Raw genomic sequence first — 9,908 nt, 5'->3', positions numbered from 1 at the left:
TGGCTTTGTCTCGGTGCTAAGCGTTCAGGGGTTAACCCAAGTGAAGGGGAAGCCCTTCTCACTCGTCTGGCTGCCAAGGGGAGAACGGCTAAACCCAAAGAGCAGCCCTCCACCTCGGTGCCGTAAGCAGCGGGGGGTCAAAGTGCCCCGCGAAGGTCACCGCTTTGTCCCCTCAGCGGCCGCAAGGTGTCACCGGCAGCACAAGCATTGCCGCCTGCCACATCCAAAGGTTTTCAGGTGCTGCTTTGGAGCACGGCGATAAAGTCGTGGTCCTGTGGTTTTCCTCGCCGTAAACAGCCAGCGGGAGAAGGGCCTCGGCGTGCCTGCTGGGGGAGCGCTCCCTGTATGCTCCCGCACAGGGCTCCCTCTGAAGCTCGGCTCTGATACTCTGTGCTGGGCAGGCATGTGCCTTCCTCTCCTCCGGTTATAGAATCATTAAGGTTGGAAAAGACCTTCAAAATCATCTGGTCCAACCATCACCCTACTACCACTATCACCCACTAAACCATGTCCCTAAGCACCACATCCAACCTTTCCTTGAACACCCCCAAGGACGGTGATGCTGCTCTGGGATCTTTTCTTCAACCACCCAGCACCTACTGCTTTAAGCAAATTATTAAATGAACTGGAGTTGGGTAATCATAACAGTATCTCCATCAGTACCCTACAGGCAACAGTATAACATGTTTCACATTCTTCGTTAACTGGTATTTTAAAACAATAGGGTGTCTTGGTTGCAAAATAATTGTTGCACTCCGTGAAAACTCCCTTCAGAAATGAATCTTCACAGAAGAGGCAGGATTTGTTATACTGTTTTGAAACGCTGATCCCCTACTATAATTATTTAATTAAACAAATCAAAGTTACTAATGCAAAACCTGTTAAAGAGTGAAGCACATTTTTAAAGGAGGAAGTTTCCATGCCATTTAAGTGCTTCAAGTAGTGAAGAAAGTGTGGAGACAATCCATAAAAATTGGTCCTAACTCTGTAAGTGGCTGCTTACAGGTGGCAGGACCGAGTGCTGGCACCTCGTGGTGATGGGACGAGTGCTCTGCAACACAGCAGCTTTCCCAAGGCGGTGCCTGCTTGTCTGCTGTGCCACGAGCTGTGCAAGAGGCCCCAGACAAGTTCAGCCCATTTAAGCCACAGCTCAGAAACGTTACAGAAGGCAGGGCCCAGCAACTGAGCAAAGGCGGGGATAAAGGCCTTTCGGGCTTCTGTTACTGTTGCTTGGCTCTTGCAATTTGGAAAACAACATTCCTTTTGGGGAACTACAAGTCCCAAAGTGCACTGTGGGAAGACTCTGGCTTGTACCAGCTAGTGCCCAGCACAAATTCCCAAATATGGATAAGGAATCAATTTTGAAAAAGCCTCACACTCACCAAATACTCCTCACTGAGACGCTGAAAAGCAGCGAGACAGCATGAAAATGAGGTGAGTCTGCAATATGCAAAGATTTTGTTTGAGAATGTCTCTTGGGGAGAGCAGCCAAGAATATTCTGTTCCTAAGAAGGACAGCACTGCGGTGCATGGGTGATACGGAACTGTGGCAATGGAAGGGACTTGGAAATGGGATTGTTGTTTCAGGTGGGAAAGTAAGCAGCAGGAGCTGCTGTGCTGTGGGGTGAGTCAGATCCTGTTTCCTTGCAGATGCTCTTTATTAATAAAGAACTATGGAAAGATACATGAGCTGCAATAACACTGCGCTAAGTTAGCGGCAGAGAAGGGCAGGGGAGAGGTAGGAGCTGCTCTAAGCAGCAAGTTGCAGTGTGGTTGGTTAAGAAGCTGTGGTGGAACAAGCAGCCTTCTAGTAATGGTAATTACGGGTGAAATTAATGTCTCTGTAAGGCATGGCAGAATGTTTTTGTACTTCACCCCTCTTCCTAGAGGGGACAGTGTGGTGCCTTGAAGGCCAAACTTGTCCTGTTCCCTGGCCTGCAGAAGATGGTAACACACAGACTTGTTTAACTTCAGGCCAGGAACAGTTACCCGTTTACTGGCAATTTGTTGATGAGCCAAACAAAATCCTTCCGCTACAGAACCGTCCCAGGGGAGGCAAGGGATGCTCGACCTCCTACCTCAGAGGAGAGAAACCCCAGCGGCCTCCCTTCCTCTCCCTGGCACGCTCCTCGCAGCCCAGGTGCAGCGTGTGGGCCTTATTTCTTGCTGCCATTGAGCGCAGCCGCTTGGCCGGCCCCACAGCCTCCTCCTGCTGCGTAGGGCCACGGCACGGTGCTGCAAACGCAGGAGGTTCGGCCGGGACAGGGAGTGGAGCGCGAGGCGGTTTGGGCTGGTAATCTGAGCTGTCACGTGTGGATGCTCATCACCAAATCAGAATGACGCTGTTTTTCCAGCCTTCCCGTAATGAGAATGGCGCAGACTGTTTTCAAAGCTGGAAGAGTCACTCTTGTACCTGAAGAAACCTACGCAGCAGGGCTATTCCCCTACAAAAATACTGGAGGAAGTCAATGTATTTGACTGTGCTCCTGCTTCCCGGATAACCGTTTCTTGTAACCAGAAAAGCTAAATTCAAGCAAACTTGCTTAAGAAGGAGCATCACAGTGGATTTTGTGTCGTGGGTGTTGAGGCCTGGCTCCGTGCCTCTGTTCCGAAATCTAGGGTTTTTGGTTGCGGTCATCCTGATTTTATACTGGAGAAGGAGTGAAGCGAGTTGCAGAGGGGCCTTGTTTGTGTCTTCATCAGCTGTGAATCCTCAGGTTCCCCTCCTCCCGCTCCTGCAAAGCAGTTCAAGGAGAGTTTAGAGTTACAGGCACCTGGAGAAGGCCTCCTGAGGCAAATCGCCTCAAGTATTAATCCAGATCTGACCAGCACGCGGTCACAGGGCCAGGGAGCTGGCAATCAGTCTTTTCTGCAGTCTCTTCTGTGTCAGTAGGCTGTTAATACGAGATTAGCAGCATTAGGGAGGCTAGGAGCTAGAAACTGTGAGGCCCTATGATTTGATTTGAAGCGAAAGGAACACCTTTACAGCCATACAAAAACACACAGCAGAGCTGCACATTATAAAAGGCATTATAAGCACAGCTGAAGGAAGCACGGTCTCTAGGAAAGCTGTGGAGTTTTGCAGGACTTTGTAGCTATATATAAGGCAATGAGGGCCACAGAGAGTGCAGGCCCTGGAGTGCAGCGCTCCATCTTCATCACCACGTGCTTTTGTTTGGGTCTGGCTAGAACATTATGTGCTGGAACCTGTAATTTGCTTGTAATTTCCACAAGTGGGGCACCCCTATTAAATATGAAGATATCTGGCTGCAGTTCCCTTCAATTAGCCCAAACTCAGGGCTCCCTCTAGCTCTCGGCGGGCTATCATTAGAGCCCCCGGTTGTGTGAAGGTGAATGCTTTCCGCATGTGCATTGAACAGATGGCCAAGCATGACCTTCTGCTTTCTATTTTACTTAGTATGGGGCAGAATCAAATGTATTTTTTTGTTTTAAACGTAGAACTACTACGAGCTGACTCACCTGATTTTGAACCCCCCTGCTGGTGTTCCTAGTTACTGTTTTTTAAAGCACTCACCTCTTATTTTGGTTGCATGAAAACCCATATAAACAACAGGCAAGGATGGTAGAAGACGGGAGAGAAAACCGCAGGGGTAATCGTAGCTACACTCCGGCTGGGTGTATCGTATGGCATTGAAGTGTGAGCAAATCCCCAGTGTAACCATCATCACTGAACCACAACCACCGTGTGAGGTGTAAATACTGGAAACCAGAAAACTGGAAACACAGAGTTGTTTCCAAAACTTGTAGTAACTTGAGTTTTTATTAAATAATGGCAAAAGCTTCCTGAAACAAAGGGCGATTTTGAATTGATTACGCCTCTTTCTTTGTTCCATGTGGAGCAGAATGCCAGACTTGGCAAGCCAGCAGCCAGATCATAACAGCTGTTACTTTTTATTTCATTGTTACTGTTATAATAGTAATAATTAGTGCTGGGTGGGGCATTTCATAGCTTTAAGGTGACCAGTTCGGTTAAAAGCCTAAGGCTTCTTCTTTTCTGCAACCAGTTATTATCTGTGAGAAAATACTGAAGGCTGTCATCAGTGTGGGTCAATTAAATCCTGCCTGCCTGGCAGCGCGTCTCTTTGCTCACAAGTTGCATGCCCTTCTAATGGTTAATATCTCTTCTTAGAGCCCCGCCTGCTGAAATCAGTTGTTATCTGTTAATCTCTATCTTTCCCCTTTTTCAAAAGTGAACAGTGTGCTCTCATGGTTGGGAGAAACACTTGACAAGGTGAATCCTGAAAGTACTGACACCATATGGCAAATAAGAAGAAAGAAATGTATATTCTCAAATCACATTGTTTTAACCTAGCTTCATAACTCCTCGGTACTTGTCTTTTTACATCTGTCCCCCATTTTTAATGCAAGCTTTCTATGACCTCCTGTCAGCTATCCCTGCAAACAAATCCTGCATGTTCTGCATGAGTTGGAAACTGCAGAAAACATTACACACACTAACAAACTCGTTTGTGTCTCAGACCGCTGAGCCTGGCTCTTATTTGGTTGGGTCTTGTGATGCCCATAGAAGTTGCAGCTGGAGGTTGTTTAAGGAAAGCTGGCAGCACTGCAGAGTTGCCTGGTAACAGCATCCATCGCTCAGAGAGAATCGGCTGGGAAGGGACTGTGCACTGATGCAACCTCTGCGTCTGCTGTTCCAGGGCAGACGTACCTCTGGGCACCCTTTGGGCACCAGGCTGCTGTGGGCAGGACTTCCCTACTTGCTGTTTCACAAACTTGAGATGGTAATCAAGAAGCCACTATTTATTTTATTAATTTGTCTCCAAGCTTTTTTTACGTAGGTAATGAAAAAGCAGCATCTCTCTTTGGGGTGGGATTTTCTCCCTCCTTTTAAAGATCTGCATGCTACTTTAGGGCGTTACTAGATGGAGAGGTATGATTCTGGCTTGTATAAAATTAATGCCTAGAGCAGCATATTACACCCCAGTTTCTCCTGCGAATTGATGTTCTCTTTCCCTCTGTCCCCTTCTTACTTGCTGGTCCTTCTCATCTTTCACAGCAGAGTCATAGCAATACCGGATGCAGACAAATGTAGGATCAGGTGTCTAATTAGTTTATGTCAACTTAAACATACTTGTTTACTTCCCGGCACTGGGGGAAGGGCAGCCCACAAGTGCTGTCTCTCCTGGAGGTTTTCATCTTTCAACGCAGCCTGAGCAGCCTGAAAGGGCAGGCCAGAGTTTTCTAGCTACATTTTCATTCCAGATGCCTGTTTGTGGAGGAAGTTGAAAACTCAGTCTGTATTACCAAATCTGAAATAATTTCTCATTTAGGGTTAGATCCAAAGTGTTTATTTCCAAAAAGTGACTCAGTGTAGACAACCTGGAAGAACTTGCTTGAAATATTATAGAAAAGCCAATAAACTGTAATTGCTATCTTTTGGAACTCTACCATAGATCAGGACAGTTGTGTTTCAGATATTTTTGGTTTAGTCAAAGCGAACTTCAAGCTATAACTTTCCTGTCTCCGACTGCAGTCACCCTTTGGCAGATGTAGCTGGGGGAATTCAGCTTGGTATTCCCACCACAATTAACTCTCACCCCGGATCAATGCTGGCTCATCTCTGGAAAGCAGTAACACAACAGCTTGTGTTAGTGCGTGTCAGCCACTTCACTGCAGAGACAGCAGCTGCTTTTAAACTACTGCCGAGAAGGGTTTGGACCAAGGTGGCTTGTGGCTCCGCACTGAAGTGCTTACAAATCTTTCCCAGCATTTCCAATGCGAGAGTGGCCTGGCTGTGGGGACAAGGGCTTCGGGGAGCAGCGAGAACGGGGCTGCTTCGTGGAGGAGGACACGTCGCGAGCCCAGGGCAGGCAGGGGCAGTGCCCTCTGACCAGGGTGCAGACACACCCGCGGGATCCAGAGGGCTGACAGCATCAGGCGCTGATAGCAGCACCAGCACCAGGTGGATTAGGATCAGGGTCCACGCCAGGAGTCCAGTGGGGAGCAGCTGGAGATAGGACTGCAACACAGGTCCAAGGTCTGCCCAGGGGAGAGTGACAGCACCACAGGCTCATACAGCTAGAGCAGAGCTCAGGTCAGACCTGGGTGCCCAGGATGGAGCTTAAATGGAGCCCCCATCCCTGGCCACAGGGAGCAAGGGGCAGGGTGGGAGTCTCCGCTGAGGCTGGCCGGGGCGTGGAAGGTCCGTCAGTGCTGTCAGGGTGCAGGCCCTGACAACGACTTCCTAAGCTGCTCCAGGTGTTTCCAAAATGATTGAACAGCTATATAGCGTAGTCATTTTTAAAGCAGTTCTACTGATTAATAGACTTGTACAAGTGTCTTGATTTAACTGAAAATTAAATATGTCCTGGGAAGATATATGTCAAGCATTAAAATTATCCCAAGTCATCTTAGATGCAGAGTTTATTGACTAGAGATTTCTTCCTATACAGTTGTTCTCTCTCTCAACATCAGCTTCTCTTTTCATAAAACAGAGATAATATTTTCATTGTCTTTACTGCCTGGTAGAAGGGTTATTAGTTTTGCAGTTTATGTTGTATTTATGAAGTGTTCTGAGAGCTTTGGGTGAAAAAAAATGAATTAAGGTAAAGCAAAGAAACAGAAGTATGCTGTGGCTGTGTGTACTAGCAAAAGAAAATGACTCATGAGCAAAGTAATGGAAATGAGACTCACCCATAAACATTGGCCAGTCCCATGGGGATGGTGACTGGGGTGGATTCTGCCAGAGACTCAGAACTTAATTTTTGCACTTGGGGACAGAGAGTATCTGCCCTCATGTTACTCATGAGGTGTATTTGTGAGGAAGCACCAGAAGGGTAATAGACAGCAGAAGATTATAGCTGCATGCAGGTGTGTCAGGCTGGTACAAGGGAACACAACCAAGTCATGAGGGTGGAGGTCACTGCAAACAAGAGGGAAAAATGAGAGAAACAGGGGAATCAAGAGGTCATGCTAAGTTTGAAAGGGAGAGTGGATGGATAGATATGACTGCTGACAGCTTTGGCAGTTGGGAACAGAACCGTAAGTAGTTCAGATTTGTTATTTGTGTTCAAGAACACTTATCCATGCCAGGACTCGGCATCCTGTCTTTCTCGTGTAAAATTAACCAGCAGTTAACATTCCCCATGTGCTGTAAGCTGCCAGAACAATAGGCCTATTCTAAGCTCCCCTTGCAAGAGTGTCTCATGCCAAAAGGTGTGTTCACCAGAAGAAACTCAGTTCTAGAAAGATACTCAGATAATTTTAGGAGGTGGAATCAGTGCATGCTAAATCCTCAAAGGAGGTGACTTGCAAAGTAGTCTTAGCTCTGTAAATCATTATCAAAAGCTAGGCTAGAAGCATTAGAACACTTTGCATAACGCGCACAAACTTTGTGACTTCATCCTCCAAACCACTGTTTTTTGTTTTCCTAAGTTTGCTGTGATCAAAGCTGGTTCTGTGCTCTCACCGCTCATGTGACAGCAGAAGATTCAGACTGGCCAGAAATAGGACAAACATGGGACTAAATTGCTAGAGCTGCCTGAATCATAGGGTTAGAAGAGATCTGTGAGGCACTTAGTAGGCTGCCTTCACCACTGCTCAGCAAGTCAGAGGTTAACAAAGAACCTTATTCTTTGAAAAGATAATTGACACTGAAAACAAGTCAGCCATCCCACAGCCAAGTAAGCCCTGGAGATCATCAATTTTTGTGAACAATAGCTGCTGATGTTCAGGATTCAGTGGGTTAAGTGGTTAATCCTATACAGAAAGCTGCATTCATAATGGCATTTAAATGGGGGGCATCCACCCAATTCGACCCCTAGAGAATTGCTTCCTGCTGTTACACTGATGGATATGTCTATAAATACCATGGTAGCCATTGGCAGATAATATGTTGCAGAGTTGAAAAGCCTCTTTCTATTAAGTGATACATTGATCTTCATGAAACAGCAGCAGCCTGGGTTAATGAGCCACAGAAACCAATCCCCTTGCTTTCACAGTGTGACTGTAGCCAAAGAGAAGGATGAGCCACATATTATTGCCTTCATCATTTGATGAAAAAAGTCAAAACTCTTATATGCTGTTTCTTCCTCCTGGCCAGTCATCCCCAGCCAGGCTGTTCCTTGTGTTCTGTATCGGGCAATTGTGGATCAAATCATCAGCCTTTTGCTGCAAATTGATCCAAACTTAGCATTTGTTCATCAGAGGAATCCACCAGTCCGGACAGTTTTTAGCATAAGTGTTGATGGTCCCGTGTTTTTGACATCCTATCCTGTCACGATACAAGGCCTGACTCATAAATGTGTATGTCTCAGAGGTGCTGGTACTGCATATGTATGACATGTGCTTACACACAGTACGTAGCCTTCAACCCCGTTCTCCATGCTGCCTGTTTGGTCTCCACGCCTGCACGTGCCGACAGGCCTCAGGGCAAGCATGCCACTTTGCTGGTGCTTAACCGGCTCTGCTGGCGTTCAGAGATGCCAGCCACGAATAAATTAAAATGCATTGAGTGGCTCGGAGAGATTTTGTTCTGAGTTTTTCTGTGTATTTCTTCCCTGCACTTGTCCACTTGTTTCCCCTTTGCTTTTCTTCCATTTTGTTCTCTGTCTCCTTGCTCCCGAGCGGCTGGCTTGCTGCAGATCTCAGTGCTTCTCCTGTGCCCGTGCTTGTGCTGGGCAGGCTGCTGGACATCACTGCAGGACTCACCCGGAGAAGGTGTGAGTGGTCGTCTAGGCATGCCAAGGGCCAAGGTGAAAAGGATTAGAAGAAACCAGGACTTCATGGTCTCCCCAAAACCATGCTCAGAGCTACTCACAATGTGAGGATATGGAAGAAAGGGGCATTGCGAGGGCAGAATGCTTAGGGTGTTCTCCCCGCCTCTCTCCCTTCTCTCACAAGTTTTGGCCTTCCTCCCCCCACGGCCTGACAGCGGCCTTCCCAGAGAGCTAAATTCTGTCTTTAGCACTGTGCTCGGCTGTTTCTGCTTAGAAGTAGTCCTACACTTGCCTAGCAGTGAACTAGGCAAGGAAGAAAGGAACATTACAGGGACTTTGTTTTGGGACTAGTCTTTTGCGGCTTCAGTGTCTTTGAATGTGAGACAGCCTTTTGCTTCAGAAACTTGAGAAGGAGTTAAAGTAAACTGGAACATCAGAGGATGATCATGCGATTCAACAGCTCTGCCTGCCCCAGTGGCTCTCACAGTTGGGTCTGCCGATCTCAGTGACTCAAAGAAATGAGCTGTCATTAGCTCTGAGGAGCCAACACAGTAAGAAAATGGTTCTCCATTTCCAGCAGTATCAACAAAATTGTTTACCAAGTTCCAAAGAGATATATTTTTGGCATCGCTGTGGCCTGATGTGGCCTGCTGAATGTTACTTATGAGTAAGGAGGAAAGAACTTGACTTGATTCTCAGTTATAAAGCAGAATTTGTATGGTTGACAGCTATAGAAAAACAAAGCAAGCCAAGTTTTTGTATGTTTACCTAATCTGATCTGGAGAGACCATGACGATGGGGCCCACTGCTTTTGACTGGAGGGATACGTACTGCCATTTTTGTAAATCGTGTCTCTGGTCTCTCAAAACAACCACAGCTTGAGACACCCAGGATGAAGCATCGCTTGTACGTCTAATTGTAAGTGGCCTACTCAGAGTCACACACGGCTGTGGAGAAGCTGGAAGGGGGCCTCAAACCTTTTTTCTAAGGGTGGAATTTCGGTCACAGGCAAGCTTCCTCTTCGTCATCTGAGGCCACGTCAACTGCGACTCTGCAGTGGTTTGTAGTCTCTCTTATGTCAACAGAGCCCTGGTTTGGTTTTCTAAAGAAACGGCAGAACTGAAGGTATTCCCAGGGCTCAGCCTGGGCACCAGTCTCCCTCTGGGGGGAGCCTCAACCAGCTGTGGTCTCTGCCGAGGGAGGAGAGCG

This window comes from Oxyura jamaicensis, chromosome 1 (genome assembly GCF_011077185.1).
Source record: "Oxyura jamaicensis isolate SHBP4307 breed ruddy duck chromosome 1, BPBGC_Ojam_1.0, whole genome shotgun sequence".
Lineage (NCBI taxonomy): Eukaryota > Metazoa > Chordata > Aves > Anseriformes > Anatidae > Oxyura > Oxyura jamaicensis.
The sequence above is the reverse complement of the archived record's forward strand: the minus strand, read 5'-3'. Positions refer to the sequence as shown.